Source organism: Castor canadensis, chromosome 4 (assembly GCF_047511655.1).
Source record: "Castor canadensis chromosome 4, mCasCan1.hap1v2, whole genome shotgun sequence".
Taxonomy (NCBI): Eukaryota; Metazoa; Chordata; class Mammalia; order Rodentia; family Castoridae; genus Castor; species Castor canadensis.
The window spans coordinates 48,189,725-48,211,410 of record NC_133389.1 but is presented as its reverse complement, the minus strand read 5'-3'; the positions used below and the strand labels follow the sequence as shown (position 1 = coordinate 48,211,410).

General features: G+C 37.4%; 2 pseudogenes; both read left to right on the top strand.

Annotated features, from left to right (window-relative positions):
• LOC109680300 (proteasome subunit alpha type-7-like) overlaps positions 1-21,686 on the top strand; it is a 133,918-nt pseudogene that overhangs the window by 95,977 nt on the left and 16,255 nt on the right.
• LOC109680299 (E3 ubiquitin-protein ligase RNF19B pseudogene) lies at positions 7,475-10,773 on the top strand (annotated as a pseudogene).

The window sequence follows — 21,686 nt, the reverse complement described above, 5'->3', positions numbered from 1 at the left end:
CCAATCTGTAGAAATTTCTTTTTTTTTGAACTTACGGTACTTGAATGGACATCAGTATGAAGATAAATAGAAGTGAGGCAGCTCACTTCTCATCAACAACAACCATCTCATCTCTCTTGCTGAATGTAAATGTAAAACTTCCAACATTTTCCTTAAGTGTGATCATTTCTTAACCTTCTTGGAGAGTCCTTGGGAGATGAAGAAAATTTCATTCTATCCTTAGATTATTAAGACTCAATGAAATTGTTACAAGATGGTAAAGTTTATTAAATGCTCTTCTCCGGTTTCTCTTCTTCTTCTTCTTTTTTTTTTTTTTTTGCAGTTCTTGAACTTGAACTCAGGGCCTACACCTTGAGCCACTCCCCCAGCCCTTTTTTGTGATGAGTTTTTTCAAGATAGTGTCTCACAAACTTTTTGCCTGGGCTGGCTTCAAACCATGATCCTCCTGATCTCTGTTACCTGAGTAGTTAGGATTACAAGTATGAGCCACCAGTACCCACCTTTTCTCCAGTTTCTGAAGTAAATTTTTTCCTTTATTCCAAAAGTTAGTAGACTTTTCCTATAAAGAATGAGATAGTAAATATTTTAGGCTTTGTAGGCCATACAGGGTCTGTTTCAATTATGCAACTTTGCCATTTTTGCAGAAAAGCAGTGACAGCTGTGTTCGAATAAAACATTATTTACAAGAACAGATAAAGCAGGGTGCCAGATTTATTCCTTAGACAGTAGTGTGACGGTGCTTGCTTTATTCAGTGGTGAATATGGGGAAAAAAATCTTGCCTCACAAAGATACACATTAGAAAAGAGAATATTATTTAAATATGCTTTTAGAACACTTCAGATGAATCATTCAATGACTTCATATCATTGGATATTTGATACAAGACCAAAACTCAAAAAGTGGTAGTGTCCTAAAGATTTGCTGAAATCTGTAATCTAATATATCAAACTTTTAGTACTCTGTTCTATTAAAATTCACTGGGCTATACTTGAATGTTTCTTTTACTGATGTATCATTGGGTAGCATGGTACAGTTGTTAGAAAATACTGGATCATGAAGTTAAGCGTATTTCACAAATGAACTACAATCAAAATACATTTGTTAGTATCACCACTAATTTTATGCAGAGGTTTTAATTATTGGGAAATTGTCAAATTCATGTTGATGAGTAAACATCTTTGAAAATCCTAATTTTTGCTTGAAAGCTGAAATTTTATCTTTGAAACAGATCAAATTTTTGCTTGTTGTGACAGGCTCACTTTATTCATCTTCAAACGTCTGCCTAAATAGCTGTCTCTGGATAATCACAGTTTGTCTGTCTTTCTTTCCAGTATGAAAGGGGTTCCAGGAGAAACAGATCTGGCTCACTCAGCAATTCAAAGATTCACACATGTGGTTTTTTCCTAGCTAACCATCTTAGTTTGAAGGCAGAAGTACCTTTTATGTACTTTCCATTTTGTCATTCAGAATAGTAAGATGACAGGTATTCAAGAGTCAAAGAATAATTTACTGCTTACTGAATGACATTCTAAAATGAAATTGGCTTCCCCCGTCATGAGAACTTAGTGGTGAGGAATACAGCATGTGACAAATACAATATGTGTAAGTTTGGTGTTATTGCCTGTTCATGCTAAGGCACTAGAACTTTTATTCACCTTTGCTCTTGCACTGTCAATAGTGCAAAGGTAAATATTTTTCACTGCAATTCACTTATTAAGTAATAATAAGTATTCATAGTATCAAGTTTCACTTAGTGCTGTAGTTTTGACATGTGACAACCTTGAAAGTTTCTTAGGTGCCCCTAAAGATCTGTGGACTGCAGTTTGACACACACTGCTTTATTCTAATTATGGATTGAGATGCTTTAAAACATGGTGTTAATCTCTGTGAGAACAGTTCTTTTTAGGTTTTAAAATTTGTTTATTTCATTAACTATATATTCCAGTAATTTAAAACCTTTGGCCAAAAAGGCAGATATCTGATGAAACTGCATTTTACATTCTTCAGGACATCTTTAACCAGCTTCATTTTTATTATCAGGATCAATGTCATTCCATTCCACTTTCAACAGTATGTGACTATAGAGAAGCAGGCACAGTCTTCATGGTCAGTAGTTCTGGATGTTTTCTGTCAAAAGTAGCAGCATAGCCACTTAAACTTGATGCCACTTTTGGTATCTTACAAAGTCAAATGGCTAAAAGATGTAAAATTGGGGCTGGGCATGGAGGTGCACTCTTGTAATCCCAGGAAAAAGCAAAAGAGCCTATCTGAAAAAACAAGCTAAAGCAAAAAGGGCTGGAAAAGTGGTTAAACCTTTGCACAAAGTGCTGGATTCAATCCCCATTATGGCAAAACCCAAAGTAATTTGATTTCTTTTACCCTGAAAAAGGAGGATCTAATTTTTTTAAATCTCCTGAATTTCCTGAGCATGTTTTTGTGTGTTTTAGCAACTGAGACACTAGCTCTGGGAATACACAGAGCATTTCTAAGTTTACAAGTTTCCTGTTTTCTCTATCAAGTTGATAATGGGAAAAAATAATTCACTTTCACTATAAGTGTATGGAATGTAAAGTAGCAAAAAATACTTACAAAGAAGCATTTTTCTATTTAATTGGGCCCATTCCTTTAGCTTTTGTTCTATAAGTAATTTTTTTAGAATTATAAATTTATGAAAATCCTGATGTAGCTTAAACCAAAAGGGCTTTTTTACCATTTCGATAAAAACAAAAAGTCAGACAATCCCCAGCATGGCATGTAGCATATGGTTAGAAAATAATGTCCCAGTTTTAGAGCCTAAAATAAAGGTAGTAATGAGAGGAAGCTTGGGTGTCATCAGAAACCACATTGGCTCATTGAAAATGTTTGAACAATGCTACAGAACTGATGGATAGTTCCTTTGTAATGAGCTGTAAAGGGGTAAGGATGTAAAAATACCTGTAGTGGGCATTTGAAAAGATACTTTGAAAGGATGAGACTTCTGAAATTAGCCTTTGCACCTTTGTATGGAGTTACTCATTGTGTTTCCTTGAGCGAGCTCTGACCTTTTACGTAGGGCAACATTTATGCTGCACTTGTTTATAAAATAGGTAGTAAGATGCTATGTGTATAAACAGCGGTTGGCACGATGAGTTACTAATTCGGTAGTTTTGACTAGTATGTACATGTGATATTATTTATTAATATAAAAAGTTGTGTGGGCCATAGTTAGAAGGCTTGGGTTCTCCTTCCTTCTTGATTATCTGACAGCACAAAGTGGGGTCAGAGGGCAGTTTTGTTTTTGTTTTACTTTCCTTTTCTATAAATGCAAAATATGTCTGGATGACATTTTGAGAAAGCACTATCCTCCTTCTTAGGGGAAGAGTGAATCACAGTTCTTGCATGAAAAAGTAAAAATTATTACCTTCTGTCTGACCCCAGACTCTTATTGCCTCCATCCTTCCTGCTTTATCAAGTCTCAGCTCTGTGCTGTGGCCATCGAAGTCTTCCATAATCTTCACCCAGCTCTTTAACTAAGGGGCAGCGTCTTGCTTTCACTAATGTGTGCTTCCACCCTTGTAGGGGAACAGGGAAACACCTTTCTCCCACTGCTCTACAGCTTACTTATTCTGTAACACGGCTTTGCTTATTTATTTGTTTGTGTGTTTTTGAGGGGTTAGGGATCAAACCCAACGCCTGGGGCATGCTAGAAACACACTCTACCACTAAGCTACACCCCAGCTTAATTCTTAAAGTTTATTCTTAAACTTACCCTTCAAGAATCTCCACACATTTCTCCTCTGCTGTGAAACCTTTTCTGATCCACTCCAGTCATTGGGGATCTTTTTCTGACTTTATGGTCTATACTGCAGGCTATTTACTATTTGGCATCATAGTCTCTTTAATTTCAGACCTATTTAATGATGTCATACCAACTGGATAAGAAGATCATCAAGGATCTAATTGGCATAATTCCTGTTTTGTATTTCTTATTTATTTAATTATTTTTGTAGCGTAGGGCTTGGATTAGGGCCTCACTGACGCTTGCTAGCCAGACACTCTACGACTTTAGCCACACCACAGCTCTTGTTTTGCATTTCTGCCATACAATATATGCTGCAGGTACTAAAAAGGAAGTATATCATTTTGGTAGTTTTTTATTATTTGTTTGCCATTTGGAGACAGGGTCTTTCTATATAGTCCTGGCTGGCTTTGAACTTTTGATCTCCTGCTTCAGCCTCCAGAGTGCTGGAATTACAAGCTCGTGCCACTATGCCTAGCTTAAGTAATATTTTGTACTAGGCATTTTTTCTGTACATTATCTAGCAGTAAGGAGAGTATTTAATCCTCCCCCCACCCTCAGTTACAACATCTCCCTATATAATTTAGGCTGACCTTGAACTCATCCATCTTCCTGCTTCAGTTTCCCAAGTGCTGGTTATGCAACAGGTGTACTAATACTGCGTTTCGTACTAAATGCAATGCCTTTTAAAGGAATTCACAAGTATATAAATTGGAATTTCTAAAAATGAGCTTTGATAATAAAGCATAAATGTGAAAAGATGTAAGCCATATCACCTTACTTCTAACTTTTAGGTGCTAGTTTCTTTTGTAACTGCCTGTTTGTTTTGTTTTTTAGTCCTGGGAATCAAACCCAAGGTGTTGCCATATGCTAGGCAAGTGCTCTATCCCTGAACTACTCCACCAGTGTTAAAAATTGTACATTAAAATAATTTCAGTCACAGGGATGTTTCCAAAAAAACACAGGAAAGCCCACACTACCTTTATCCAGTTTCCTTCTATGGCAGCATCTTCAAGATCAGTAAATTAATTTTGTGCAATTCACACATCACCAGTTTTCTGTGCATTCATTTGCATGTGTATTTGTGTAGTTTTATTATACTGTCACGTGTGGATTCGTGTGGTTGCATCCTCAATCAAGATACACAGCTCTTACATTACTGCAAGTCTACTTCATGTTATTCCTTCTCCCCTTCTCTAACCTCTGGCAACCACTAATCTCGTCTGCATTTCTATGATTTTATCATTTTTTAGAGTGTTAGATGATATATAACCTTTCAAATGGTCTTTTCTTATTCAGCATGGTTCCCTTGCAATTTATGTAGATCGTTGCAGATATCACTACCGCATCGCTCTTTTGGTGCTGAGTTGTGTTCCATGACATGAATGACCACAGTTGACAGCTTCCCCATGGAAGGGTATCCAGTGCACTTCCAGTTTTTGTCTATTATACGTAAAATATGAACATTTGTGTACAGGTTTTTGTGGGAACATAGGGTTTCATTTCTCTCAGATAAATACCTCAGTACGCATTAGCTATATTGTATAGTAATGCTTGCTTAGTTTTATAAAACACTGCCAAATTGTATTCCAAAGCCTCTAAATTTCTTTACATTCCCACAGTCATTGAATGAGTATTCATTTTCTCTGCATCCTTAATAGCAGTTGATGTGGTTACAGCTTTGCATTTCAGACCTTCTTATAAGAATGCAGTGGTATCTAACTGTGGATTCAATTTGTATTTTCATCATGACTAACGGTGTTGAACATATTTTTGATGTGCTTGTATGCCTCTGTACAGTGAAAACCACGTCTCATAATTTTGCCATTTTCTAATTATGTTTTTAAAACTGGAATGTTATATTGAACTTTAAAACTTTACTTGCCAAAAAATATCCTTTATCCCACTGCCTTATGGGATCATCTGGCTACAAACAGGTCTCAGTAAAAAGACTGAAGTCATACAATGTATCTTTTCTGATCCAAATGAATGAAACCAGAAATCAATCACAGGAAGGAAACTTGAGAATCCCCAAATATGTGGCAACTAAATAGTACATTCCTAAACTACCTATGGGTCCTAAACTAACCCATTAACAAGGGAATTAACAGATGTCTTGAGAGAAATACAAAATATCAAAATTTATGGTACATAATGCAGTACTAAGAGGGAATTTTATAGTTGTGAACACTTAACATTAAAAAAGAAAGATCATAATTCAATAATCTTACTTTATATATGTTAAAACTAGAATTACAGCTCATTTAAAAGCCAGGAAAGGAATTAAAGATCAGAGCAGAGATAAGTAATAAAGAACAGAAAAATAATACAAAATTAACAAAATTGCAAATTCCTTCTTTGGAAAGGTGTATAAAATTTTTAAACTCTTAGGTATATTTACTTAAAACGAGAATATTCAATAATGAGGAATGAAAGCTGGGAATGGTGGTACATGCTGGAAATCCCAGCACCTGGGAGGTTTACAAATTCAGGTCCATCCTGGACTGCATGGTGGGTTTCAGGCCAGCCAGTCCTATTTTCTTGAGACTCTGACTCTAAGATGGAAAAGGAGACATTGCAGTTTTATAGAAATACAAAGCATTTTAAAGTGGATGCTTAATCATCAAACATGTAAATGTCCCTGCTCAGTCCCTGATCATATAAGAAAGAAGTGTAGTACATATTTTATAGTTTTGTTATAAATATCACTGATAAGGAAAAGTGTAATAGGAATAAAACTGTACATTACTAACTTTTAACCCTACTGACAGCACTTAGGATTCACAGATTCCTTATTTACAGTATTCAGTGCACCCAAATCTTAGGATTGGTTCAAATAAAATAGCTAAGTGACTTCCAAGTTAAACTCTCCAGTCTGAGTCAGTTTTCCTAGGTCTTCCTCCGTGTGTATGTTCCTCGTATTGGAGTTTCTTATGCCCAACGTTCTTATGGGGGTCGAGAGCACAGCATTTGGAAGAAAGTTAAGAAATATGTTCGGGGAGAATGAAGCGGTTAAAAGGTTAACTTTTAGGGATATCTTTGTGCTAACACTGGATTTAATCTTTAGATTTAATTTCTGGGTCTGGTAGTTAATAAATCCCACAGGTCTGTGTAATACTTTAATTGTATAAAGCTCATTTGTTACTTTATGCCTAAACAGTTTGTCTATCTGCCTTTTAAACCTGTTGCAGTAACTTTGCTGAAATATTAACACATTTGTAAAACTTTTTTTAAACAAACAAAAAAGAGAAATGCAGAACTTTAAGAGAGTATTATGTACCATGTGTGCCAGCAAAATTCCTTAAAATGCATGGCACCTAAAATTATTTAATTTTACACTTTTTTTGATGGTACTGGGGTTTGAACTCAGGGCCTCACACCACATGCTAGGCAGGTGCTCTACCACTTGAGCCACTCCACCAGCCCCTAAAATTATTTAATAAGACACAGAACATCTCAATACACATCATGGATAAAGGTTTTAAATTAGTTACAAAACCTCCCAACAAGCAAAAGTGCAGGACACAAATAGCTTCAATAGTAAATTCTACCATTTTAAGAATTGATACCCTTCCCTCTCAAACTTTTTGCAAAAAATAGAAGAGAACACTTTCACACTCATTTTATGAAGCTAGCATGACTGTGATGCCAAAACCAGATAAAGGCACTACCAAAAGAGAACCTGCAGAACCATAATGCTTCTGAATAGTGATGCAGAAATCATCAACAACATGCCAAAGGACCAACAGGTAGAACTGGGCATATTAAAGGGATCATGCCCTGCATCCAAGTAGGATCCATTCCTGGAGTGTAAGGATGGTTCAGCATATGAAAAACAATCAGTGTGATTGCCAGCAAAGAGGGGCTGGCAGAGTGGGCTCTGGTTGTAGAGTGCCTGCTAAGCAAGCATGAAGCCCTAAGTTCAAACCCCAGTACTGCAGAAAAGAAAAAACAAAAACAGGAAAAGAACATTGAAGGAAAAACTACATGAGTATATCAACTAATACAAAAAATGCATTTGACAAAATTCGGCACTCTTTCTAAATCAAAACACTTAACAAACTTGAAATAAAAGGACATTACCTCAGCATCATAAAGGCCATTCATGCAAAGCCCACAGCAGCCATAGTCATCGGTGAATCAGGAACAAGACAGGGATGCCTGCATTGCCACAGCTATTCAGTGTACATAGTAGTGAAAAAACCTATCCAGAACAATTAGGAAAGAAGACATAAAAGGTACCTAAATTATAAAGGAACAGGTAAATTTGTGACTGGTCTCAGACAACATGTGCTCTGTGTGAAACCCTAGATTTCACAAAACATTCTTAGACTTAATGAGAAAATTAAACCAAGTTACAGGATACAAATTAAGCACCCCAAAACTCAGCTGCATCAATTTTTTTATTAAAAATATTTATTCAGATCTATCCGGGAGGACGGCCGAGGCCTCTGCGGGTCACGGGCTCCGAGGAAGACCCAACATCCCTGTCCGACCCCACGAGCCGCGGAGGCGGGCGCCTCACCCTCCCCAGCGTCCTCCCCGCCCCCGCCCCCGCTGCGGCCCAGGCCCCGCGCCCCCTCAGCTGCCCGCACCGCTCGTGCCGGGACTGCCTCGGCCACTCCCTGCGCCTGGAGATCAGCGAGAGCCGGGTGCCGATCAGCTGTCCCGAGTGCAGCCAGCGACTCAACCCGCACGACACCCGCCTGCTGCTTGCCGAGCCGCCGCTCATGCACAAGCACCGGGAGCTGGTGCTGAGCGACGCCTGGCCTCACAACCCGACTGCCGCTCGTGCCCAGCCCCGGATGCGGTTATGCTGTTACTGCCTATGGCTGTGCCAGCTGCCCAACGCTAACCTGTGAGAGGGAAGGCTGCCAGACTGAGTTCTGCTACCACTGCAAGCAGATACGGCATCCAAATCAGACCTGCGATGTGGCCCGTCAGCAGAGGGCACAGACTTTACGAGTTCGGACCAAGCACACTTCGGGTCTCAGTGATGGGCAAGAATCGGGACCAGATGACATCAAGCCGTGCCCACGATGCAGCGCTTGCATTATCAAGATGAATGATGGAAGCTGTAGTCAAATGACCCGTGCAGTGTGTGGCTGTGAATTCTGCTGGGTTTGTATGAAAGAGATCTCACACTTGCATTACCTCGGCCCCTCTGGCTGTGCATTCTGGGGCAAGAAGCCATGGAGCCCTAAGAAGAAAATTCTGTGGCAGCTGGGCACATTGATTGGTGCTCCTGTTGAGATTTCTCTTATTTGTGGCATTGCCAGTCCTGCTGTAGTCATCGGCATTCCTGTTTATGTCGGAAGGAAGATTCACAGCAGGTGTGGGGAAAGGAAAACCTCCAAACACAAGAGGAATTTGGCCATCACAAGAGGAGTGACTTTCTCAGTCATTGTATCCCTAGTGATTGCTGCTGTTAGTATTGGTATTGGCGTCCCCATTAGGCTGGCATACGTCTATGGGGTTGTGCCCGTTTCTCTCTGTCGTGGAGGTGGCTGTGGAGTTAGCACAGCCAATGTAAAGGGAGTAAAAATTGAGTTTGATGAAGATAATGGTCCAATCACAGTGACAGAAGCCTGGCGAGCCCTCAAGAATCCTTGCATTGGGGAACGCAGCATGGAAGGCCTAAGGAGTGTGTTGAGCACGAGTGGAAGCCCGGCAGAGGGACTCAGTGTTATGCAAGGCCCTTACAGTGAAACAGCCAGCTTTGCAGCCCTGGCAGGGGGCACACTGAATGGTGGTATTCTCTCTAGTAGCAGAGAAGTCCAAGCTGATGTCCAAAAGGAAATTTTCCTCAAAGATGCAGCCAGTCTTGGTGCAATTAGTGACAACACAATCTCTCCTGCTATGGCCGGTTCCACAATCTGTTCCTGCAACCCACAGGACAGGTACAGCATGACCTATGCATGACTCAGCACAGTGGATTTTGTCTCCACAGAGAATACAACAATATGGAAATCCAAGTGGACACTGAAGCCAAACCAAGTCACTATCAGCTGGTGAGTGGAAGCAGCACAGAGGACTCTTGCTCAGATGGTGGAAAATGAAGAAGAAGGTAGTGGTGGTGGTGGCAGCAGTGAAGAGGAGCCCCCCTGCAAACACCAAATCTGTGAGCAGAAAGACTGCCGCCAGCAAAGCTTGGGACATCAGCCTGACCCAACCTGAGAGCATTCGCAGTGACCTGTAGAGCTCTGAAATGCAGATGATGTGCCAGACATCACCTCAGATGAGTGTGGCTCCCCCTGCTCCCATACTGCAGCCTGCCCCCCAACCCCCAGAGCCCAAGGTGCACCTAGCCCAAGTGCCCATATGAAGCTCTCTTCCCCAGCTGAGGGACAGGCTGTATTGAAGCCAGAAGGTGCAGAAGCAGAGTATGAAGTGGAATGAATGCTCCTGTTCTGAGAAGCACACTTGTAACTGCATCTTTTGGAATCTTTTTTGGGGGGGAGCAGGGGAGAGGGTCTGTAGAGGGGAGTGGATTTATGTACTTTGTTTCAAAGATTCTCTGGTCAGGTTTTCCCCAGGGAAGTTCTGAAAAATTTGCAATTTCTTACCAGATAAAACATGAAAATTTTACCCTCAAGTCTCCCTCCCCTTACCCCTACCCCCCCATTTTTAGTTTTAATTTATTGGTTAAACTGATGTTGGCAATCCATGAGGTGTGTCAAAGAGTGTACATATGTATGTGTGTGTATTGTATGTATGCTAACATATTATTGAAGGACATTTAATAAAGATTTCTGTTGAAATTCAAAAAAAATTATTCATTTTTTAAATTTGAAACATTTTTTTGTAGATGAGCTTTTATGTATTTTCTTTTTCTATTTTGTGCTTGGTAGGGTAAAATTGTGGCATTTACAAATACTTATTTGGAATAAACAAATGGAGAAGGTGGAAAAATTTCTATGCGACAAAAGTATAAAATGCTGTTGAAAGAAATTAAAGAAGACATAAATAAATAGCTATCCCCTGTTCATGGACTGTTAGACTTAATTTTGTGAGCATGCTTATACTACCCAAAGTATTCTAGAGATTCAATGTCATTCTTAACAAAATCCCAATGTTGCCAATTTTACAAATAAATAAATCTGTACCAAAATTTATATTGTAATCACAAGGGACCTTCAGTAGCCCAAACAATCTTGAAAAAGAACAAAGTTGTGGGTATCACACTTCTTAATTTGAAAACTCTCAGCAAACCTGCAGTAACCAAACCAGTATCATTCTGGCATAAAGACAGACACAAACCAATGCAATTGAACAGAGCCCAGAAATGAACCTTCATATATATGGTCAAATGATTTTCAGCAAGGGTGCCAAGACATTTCTATGGGAAAAAGAGTCTTTTCAACAAATGTTGCTGGTAAACTGCATACGCACATGCAAAAGAAAGAAGTAGAAGCCTTACCTATCCTATATACAAAAATGTACTCAAAATGGATTAAAGACCTAAACATTAGAACTAAAACTGTAATACATAGGGGGGAAGGTTCATGATCTTGGATTTTGCTATAATTTCTCAGCTGTGACACCAAAAGCACAGGGGAAAATAAGAAAATATAAATTGGACTACTTTAAAAAATTTAGTTCATGGAAAGGCACAGTCAACAGAGTGAAAGGGCAATCTATGGAATGAGAGAAAATACTTGGAAATCATTTATCTGATAGAGGATTAGTAGTCAGAACATGTCAAGAACCTTTAGACCCCACAAAACCAACCAACCAATTAAAATATGGGCCAAATATCTTGAATAAACATTTCTCCAAAGATGTACAAATGACAAATACATACATGAGATGATCAGCACCACTCATCATCAGAGAAATGCAAATCAAAGCAACAGGGAGCTACCACATCACAGCCATTAGGACAGCTGTTTTCAAGCATACAAAAAAAGAGACAATACCAAGAACTGGCAATGTTGTGCAGAAATTGGAATCGTGGTGCACCTTTGGTAAGAATATAAGTTAGTGCAGACACTGTGTGCCGACTCTTAAAAAAGTAACCATACAGTCCAACATTTCCACTTCATGTATATCCAAAATAGTTGAAAACAGGGATTGAATAGATATTTGTACACCCATATTCATAGCATCATTATTTACAACAGCCAAAAGGTGAAAGCAACCAAATATCCATAGAGTGGATAAAAAAATGAGGCATATACATAAAATAGACTATAATCCAGATAGAATGAGAGAATTCTGATACATGCTATAACATATATGAACCTTGACAATACACTAAATGAAATAATCCAGCCATAGTAAGACAAATCAATATGATTCCACTTATATGGAGTACCTAGAGTAATCCAATTCAAAGAGACAGAAAGTAGAATGATGCCTGTCAGGGGATGAGTGGTGAATGGGGAGTTGTTATTTAGTGGGTACAGAGTTTCAGTTTTGTAAAATGGTAAGTTCAGGAGATTGAAGGTGGTAATGGCTATACCTAGTGAGTATACTGACGTCGCTAAACTGGACCCTTAAATGGTTAAAATTAGCCTGATATGGTCATGATGTCTGTAATCTCAGTACTTAAGAGGCTGAGGCAGCAGGATTGGGAGTTAGAGGCCAGCCTGGTACACATAGCATGATCCTGATTAAAAAAATGACCAAAATGGTAAATCTTGGTGTTATGTATTTTACCACAATGAAGTAAAATACAGAAGGAATCATTTTAATATACATAATGCAGAACACTCAACTTCTCACCCACATTACTTTCTGATGTTGATAGAACAGTAATCTTACTATGTATGTATCTTTTTGGAAAAGTAAAATAAGCACTTTTGAGTATACATGGTTACTTTTTAATTGAAAAATATCTGTCTTAGGTTAGGGAATATCTGAATTAGGTTAGGTGAGGGATATTAGAAACCTTGGTATATTCATGCAGAGTCTTCAAAGCATATGCTCTGAGCCAGGCTCAGTGGTGCATGCATGTTATCCCAGCTACTTGGAAGGTTCAGGCAGGACTGATGCAAGTTCAAGGCTAGCCTGGGCTACATAGTGAGACCCTATCTCAAAACAACACAAAAAAGTATGGGTTTTGCTGTCATACCAGCTGGGTTCTAAACAAAACCCATTTTCTACTACACATGTAAGGGCAAAGTACTTATCTGTTCCTTCCCTTCATCTACTCATCTGCATGAGTACTTTATTGATTTGTTATGAGAATTGAGGAGCTAATACTTGTGAAGCATTTGGAACAGTTACTATTGCTATATCATCAGTTACTAGAGCTATATCATCATGACTATTTTGTGGCAATTAGAAAAGGATATACGTATATATAGTATATCTGGTATAATCTATATGTATTGGTATGAGAAAATATCCATATATATCCATTTTAAGTAAAATAATTGGTTACAGAAGAATATGTTTAATATAGTTATATTTTTAAATTTTGGAATCATGGTACCTTTTATTATATCTGTTGAAATATTTTATAATGAACACATCAGACAAAACTATAGTCCCATTTTGAAAAAAGTCATCCTCTTGTTGACAATACTGTTGTCAGATTGTGGTTTTAATGTTTAGAAAACATATTGGGTGACAGCGGCTCACGCATGTAATCCTTACTACTCAGGAGACAAAGATCAGGAGGATTGTGGTTTGAAGCCAGCCGGGGCAATTAGTTTCTTGAGACCCTATCTCAAAAAATCCTTCACAAAAATAGGACTGGTGGTGTGGCTCAAGGTGAAGGCCCTGAGTTTAAGCTCCAGTACCAAAAAAACAAAAAACAAAAAAAAAAAAAGAAAAAGGAAAGGAAAAAAAGTAATGTAAGACAACAAGCCTTAGGAGAAAACAAAGAATTTGAAAAAATTTATTACCTGTAACATGTAGAGTTCCATTTACTAGTATCAATTTTACATTATTGTAATATTGTTAAATAATATTATATTCTAAATTTTAAAGCACTAGACTGAGGTCATATTTATTCCATAGATTTCTTGCATTATACACAATATAGAATTACGATTTTAAATGGTTTCCTTAAATAGAATTTGTTCTCTTTCACTTAGCCAATTATTTTTGGTTGCTGTAATTGCTATTTCTTATGTTAAAAAGGGACAAACAACTTTGTTACTCATATTGTTTGGTAATTTTGTCATTAATTTTTTCCTTCAATCAGTTATATCACTACTTCTCTAAGTATACTGACTTTTAACTTTTTCAAGTTGTGGCTCATATTCATATTATAGAGAGGAAATACTTGGAAATACCCTATCTGATCATATTCCTAGTAGGGTTAAGTTTTAATCTACTTTAGATTAATTAAGTCAACTAAGTCAATATCTTGCCATTTCTTTCTCTTAGGTAACTTTATAAAAAGAAGCTAAATAGTTTCTCTTCCTTTAACTGGATATCTAGTTATATATCACAGCCCACCTATGAGTGTGAGGGTGACTACAACCGGTGGCATATTCAGACAGCTTCATTGTTGAATAATATTAACTGTCTTCAGAGGTATATAGAAGCAGGATTTAAAATGATGTGGAAGGGAAATGTGTTTGTGACTACAAAAGACTGATGGTTATGTGAGAAAAGGTAAGTTCCCAAAATTTTGTGAATGAACTTTTTTTTGGACAATGGAGATAGTATTAAGAGTGCAGAAAGAAACAAAGTGGCCATAGAAAAGACAACGCCAAAGAAATCCTTGATACAAATGTTGGCAACCATTGCATCGGTTAAAGTTTGTGGTCAGGTTGTCACTCTTGATAGAACATATTCTGTTTCCTTATAGAAACGATGAGGAGTGATCGCAAGATGTGTTGGTATTGCAAAGCCGAGGACCAGTGTCATCTAACTGTTTTCAAACCCTTAGTTTTGATAGAAAACTGATGAGTGACATATCCCAGTAATAATAAATGCGCTTTGAATTCAAAGGATTTATGTTTGACAATGCAGTCATGTTCTTGTTTTCATAAGAAAAAACCCAGCTTACTCTTAGTATTTAAATCACGATGCTTTAAAAATATGTCCTTTAAAAACTAAACAAAAATGAATCAAGTTAGGTTTTAAAAGGAAATCTGAATGTAAATGACACTTTACAATTCCTTTTAAGGAGCATTATTGAGGAATAAAGGAGGTGGCTGAAACCCCTTGACAAAGAAAACTGTCTTGTAAGAAATACATTCTTGTAAAGTTTTGACTGTGTCTATAGGACTGACTGCTGATGCTCGAGTAGTGATAAACAGAGCCCGAGTGGAGTGCCAGGGCCATAAGCTTACCGTCGAGGACCCAGTCACTGTAGAATATATAACTCACTTCATAGCAACACTAAAGCAGGTAAGATAACATTCTAACACTTCTTCAAGTTTTCTCCTTTCCCATCTTTGTAGGTTCTGTCCTAGAAATGCTATAATCACACCAATCTGTCTATTAAATCGATTAAATTCCTCATTCATTCTCACAGTTACTTAATACTAACACTTATTCAGGTAGAATGGATTGATTTCATCACTGGAAATGTCAATGAACAAAAGAGCAGTAAAAAATATTAAAAAATGAAAGAGCAGTAGCTCAATCTTTCGAGGAAATTGCTACGCTTCTAGAGATACAGTAATAACAACCATTCTGTAAAGTTTTCCAAAGAAGTGCCCATTATTTCACCTGTCAACCCAAACACCCTGATCAGGTTGAAATCCATGGATAGATACACAGTTTAAGGTTAAGAACAATAGTAATGTATACAAGTAGTACTTTTCACTTATTTTCTGTGTACTTTATATAGGACATCCTTATAGTTATTGTCTTACTAACTATACTCCAGTGTTTCTAATTTCCATTTCTTTTATACTCATTCTTCTTCTCCCTGCTACCCTAACAATATTAGTTTTTTGTTTCTCTTTTTTCAATTGTATTGTTCATTTAAATTTTAGTAAGGGGTTACTAGATTAGAGATTATAATTTGTGGAGAGTAGAGTAGGAGAAGTGCAGGAGGAGTAAGATATAGAGCAGCTGCTTTTCCTAAAATGTTTATGTCAAATAATCTGTAGGCTGAGATTTGGCATAGCCCCAGCCACAGAAGAGAGCACGAAGGTGAGATGCAGCTCAGCCACTTTTCCTAAGTTGTTTAGAAGCAGGAATGCAGGTTTCTCCTGTTACAATGTCAAGCACCTCCCTGAGAATCTTTGCTCTACCTCCTTGTTTACCAATGGGTGTAAAAAGACTCACTGCAGGGGGACTTGATGCTTTTTGGATAAAGGGAGGCTTTTGGATGCAAGGAGGCTTTTGGATGGGGAAGGTTTGGATGGGGGTTTTTGGCTGAAGGGAAATTGCTGGAGGGAGGATTGCTGAAGGGGGAAAATAAGTTTCTGTCTGAAGGGGAGGATTGCTGAAGGAAAAAAATTGCTGAAGGAGAATTGCTAAATGGAAAGTACTGAAGAGGTTGATAGAAAGTGTTCACCGAGAATTTTATACATATGCTTTAGAAAAGCTAAGCTAAAGAAAAGCTAAAGAGAACATGGGATAGTGCATGTCTGAGCACCGAGGCTTTAAGAATGTTAAAGAGAACATGGCACAGTGCAAGTCTGGGGGCAAAACATGGGACAGAGCAAGTCTAAGGAAAGAGACTTTAAAGAATAGAAAGGAAGACTTTAGAAGTGAGATTTTAAAGAATAGAAAAAGGAAGACTTTTAGAGGCAAGGTTTTAAAGAATTGTAAAGAAGTAAGGCCTTAAACAAAAGATAGAGAAAAGCAGCAGAGTATAGAGATTAATAGAGATAAGAAGCAAAGGGGCTGTTGTGTGTGTCCACCTGAGTGCCCAACACACCTGGCCCCAACTTTCTATTTGTCTATCCTGTGTCTTTTCTGCATCTCTCATTGCCCCCGGTTAGTTCCAATTAGGTTCAATAATAACCAGGAGTGAGAGAAAGCTCACTCCAATAATTGATTTTAAGTCTCTTGTTACATGCTTCAAATTATTTTTATTGTATAACTATCCCTGAAGAATCAGTATTGAATTTCTCATTTTTCTTTATTTTGCAAATAAGTATTGCAGAGTACTGTAGTAGTTGTTTTAATTTGTGTTTTATGATTAGTGAGCTTCAATTTTTTTCCACATGTTGATTTGCTAGTTTCATTTCTCCTAGTACAAGCTATCGTTGAACAGGCAATTCAGTGGTTGAGAGTGTGCTTGCAAGAGCTAGAATTTGGGGATTTGATTTTGGCTGTTCTACTTCTTATTGTCTTTGAAAAATAATAGAGGGCTGGGATGTAGCTCGGTGGTACAGCGCTTGCCTAGCATGCGTGAGGCCCTGGGTTCGATCCCAGCACCAAAAAAGAAAAGACAAAAAAAAAAAAAAAAAAAGAAAAATAATAGAGCTTTTTCAGTTTTCTCATACATGAAGTGGGCATTGCAGTCATACCTACTTTGTTCTCTGGCATTATGGATGATTTATTACATTCCAAGCAGATAGAACACTTTCTGGCATGGTCCTGAGTTGCCATGTGTCTACATCAATAGTTTTCATAAACTCCTTTATATTCTAGACACAAAAGGTTTGAATGATTGACTTACAACAAAATTGCCATTTTGTTTTTTCAAAATGTGTTAATTCCCGTCAAAAAAACTCCCACATTTTTATATTATCCTGCTTTTCTGTTTTATTTGCTTTGATATTCCCAGTTGTTAAAAAAAAAAGCACCCAACAAAAAACAAGGCACAAAACAGTATACACACAAGGTTTCTGATTGTGGTTTTGAAGATTTCTTCTACAAATGTCAAGGCTGTGCCTAGAACATTTATGGAAACATAGTTGTAAGTCTGTAACTGTGAGATTGCCCTGGGGAGCCTAGGGACTGTGGTAAAGAAGATAGATACCTCTTCTGTGACTTTTGTACTTTTAAATTATTTTAACACTATGCATGTATTGCTTCCTCATTTAATAAATGACTTATAAACAAATAGACAGGTTTCTCCTCTAAGACTGCCTTTACATTCATAACCCAATTGCATGCAAATTTTGAAGTGGCTTGTCAAAATTTATATAAATACAGTAAAATAAGAAAATAGATCCCATACATAGATAAGACCTGAAGAAAGCTACTATAAAGCTATTTCAAGCCAAGGGTTATGTACCACCACAGACAAGTATGCAATTAAATAAAGTTGCCTACATATTTAGTCCCAAGCTTTCGTCAGAGCTGTCTGTGTGACTTCTAGGAGCTGCAGTCTCAGTGTGAAGTATGCTCCTTGGAGCAGAAGTCCAGGAAGTTCCTTGTCACTAAGGTAATAAAAAGTATAATTGCTTTCCAGGGCCCCATTGTCCGTGAGAGTATAAAAAGAAAAGTATGCTTTTTCTTTAAGAGAAAGAGTCCCTTTTTATGGAACTAAAGGAAATATTTCATCTGGATTCTTAAGTAGAGATAACCTAGAATATAGTGAACAGAGTATTTGATCACAATAGTATCAAGTGAGAATTCTCGATAATAATAGTAGCAATTATAATGTCCCTGAAGCTAAAACAAGGATGTGTTTCCACAGTACAGTTTGTTGAGAAAGGCTTTACTAAGAACCAAAATTGTATGTAAAAATCCACATTCTTTTCTATATTAAAGAGACTATGATGTAGTTATGTTACCAAAATGCCCACAGAGCAACAAAAACACATTTTAAAACCATGAATAAGCAAACTAGTGATTTTATTTTTCCCGTTGCATGTATTCATTTCTTAAAATTTTCATTACTAATTGAAATTAGTTTGAAAGAATCCTAAAAAAAATCTGTAGAATAAGAACTGGGTTTGAGAGGCAGAAGTAGGAGGATAACAATTGGAGGTCAACTAGATAAAATTAGTGTCATATCCTATCTGAAAACCAAATCAAAAGAGTAGAAGTACTGGGGCTGTGCCTTAAGTGTTAGGGACAGAAGCCCTGAGTACAATCCTCAGGACTGCCAAAAAAAAATAGCAAAAGAAAAAAACAGAACATAGTTCATCTTCACGACAATGCTTTATTTATTGTTAGTTTTTATTTGATAGGTAGTAGTGTTATCCTAAAATAAATTTGGTTTTTAGAAATATACCCAAAGCATTGGATGAACACCTTTTGGTATTTCTTCCTTCATTGTAGGTTTTGATGATGATGGTATCCCAAGATTGTATCAGACAGATGCTTCTGGTATTTATCACGCTTGGAAAGTGAGTAATGAATTTGTTAATGTTTTTTAGAAGTTGAATAAGTTATTCATTGTAAATGCTTTATTGATTTCAGGAACATGATAAAATTGAGTTAATTAAAATATTTATGTGGCACACACTTTATAAAAATAGTCATTTAATTAGTCAGAAATATAGTGATTTTTAGATAGTGAAACACCTGGTTTATTCATTAAAGGATCTTTTCCTTACTTTTGAAAAGATGTGATCAATGTGTCTATATTGTCCAAGAGAAATCCTATTCAGTTCCTATCTATTATTCATTCTGCCAAATTTTTATTCCATCGTATAGATGCTTGTTTTCAGTAGACGTAGTATCTTGCTTTTTTGTTGTTGTTGTTCTTTGTCATTTATGGGGTGAACTCAGGGCCTCACACTTGGTAGGCAGACACTCTACCACTTGAGCCACTCCTCCAGCCCCAGTAATTTGCTTTTAATAAAAATTAGATGGGCATTTAAATCCCATACTGAATATTTAATGTGTCTTCTATCCTAGGAGAGTCAGAACACCCCAAACTATGTTACATATTTATGTGTTAGTATATAGCAGTGATGCCCACAGGATTTGTGGAAGAGTTTGTTTTCTTAACAACAGTAAGTTGTTATTTTTGTTTCAGTACCCAGCCATGAACTTTGTTTAGTGGTGCATGCAAATCCATTAAAAAGTCTCAGGCCCAGAGAAACTCGTAGCAGTTTCCAGAAGTGAATTTTCACATATTCTCATGTGTGAGAATGATATTACACCCAGAATTTACTAGAAACCATTTTGACATTATTAAAAGTTTAAGTACACAGATCAAATTTATTTTACAACTAAAAGCCAAATAAAGATATGGGGAAGGATTACCATGCCTTTCATTCCTGTAATAAGAAGTTGATTTGAAAAGGAAATGCAAATTAAAACCACACTCAGATTCCACCTCACCCCTGTTAGAATAGCCATCATCAGCAACACCACCAACAACAGGTGTTGGCGAGGATGCGGGAAAAAAGGAACCCTCTTACACTGTTGGTGGGAATGTAGACTAGTACAACCACTCTGGAAAAAAATTTGGAGGCTACTTAAAAAGCTGGACATCGATCTACCATTTGATCCAGCAATACCACTCTTGGGGATATACCCAAAAGACTGTTACTCCAGAGGCACCTGCACATCCATGTTTATTGCGGCACTATTCACAATAGCCAAGTTATGGAAACAGCCAAGATGCCCCAGCACAGACGAATGGATTAAGAAAATGTGGTATCTATACACAATGGAATTTTATGCAGCCATGAAGAAGAACGAAATGTTATCATTCGCTGGTAAATGGATGGAATTGGAGAACATCATTCGAGTGAGGTTAGCCTGGCTCAAAAGACCAAAAATCGTATGTTCTCCCTCATATGTGGACAGTAGATCAAGGGCAAACACAACAAGGGGACTGGACAATGAGCACATGATAAAAGCTAGAGCACACAAGGGAGGGGTGAAGATAGGTAAGACACCTAAAAAACTAGCTAGCATCTGTTGCCCTTAATGCAGAGAAACTAAAGCAGATACCTTAAAGCAACTGAGGCCAATAGGAAAAGGGGACCAGGAACTAGAGAAAAGGTTAGATTAAAAAGAATTAACCTAGAAGGTAACACCCACGCACAGGAAATCAATGTGAGTCAATGCCCTGTATAGCTATCCTTACCTCAACCAGCAAAACCCCTTGTTCCTTCCTATTATTGCTTATACTCTCTCTACAACAAAATTAGAAATAAGGGCAAAATAGTTTCTGCTGGGTATTGAGGGGGGGAGCGGGAGGGGGTGGAGTGGGTGGTAAGGGAGGGGGTGGGGGCAGGGGGGAGAAATGACCCAAGCCTTGTATGCACATATGAATAATAAAAGAAAAATGAAAAAAAAAAAAAGAAGTTGATTTGAACTTATCATAGTTGTTAAATTCTGATTTAGAACTTTGTAAAAACAGTTGTGTAATTGTTACAGTTTTGTAGCAGTTAAGCTGGTCAGTAAAAGAGTAGATTATGACCTTACAACAAATACCAGAATACTATGTCAGCTGCACATCTTTTCATCTGCCTAGGTGACATCATTGGTAATCAGAGTGTGTGGATTTACCTGCTGTCAGTATGAGACTTTCTCCTGACAATTAGAAATCTTTTACATGCATTAAATTTATTGTGCCTCCCAAGTCAATGACCTAATTAAACAAGTTATTTATACTCAATCTCTTAATATTTTGAAGCCTACCATCTTCTGTTTGCAATTATCATTACCTCATTACTGTTCATTTCAATACTATAACACAACACTTTCCAAGTTTACAAAAGCTTTTCATTTCAATTTGGCTGCTTTCTGGGGACAACCAGAGATTATTTTTATGTTAGCACAGTTGTTTAGGAAAATTACTGAATTTTGAAATTGTTGGAAATTTATTTTATTTTTGAATTATCACATATTAATAATATGAGGGAATTTCATTGTAATAATTCCTTACATGCAGACAGTGTAACTTCATTAATGATCTTGATCTGAACTATTCTGTGTTATATTATCTTCATGCGTCATGGGGCACGGAGGGTGTAGGCAATTTGTGTGCATGCACACATGTACAACACACTATTGTCGTTGTACTCATTTTACATACTGTGATTTTTTGTGAGGTTTTAGTTGAAGGGTGGATCATGCAATTACAAAAATCTATAAAAATGTCTGAAAACTTTAAATTTCCATATT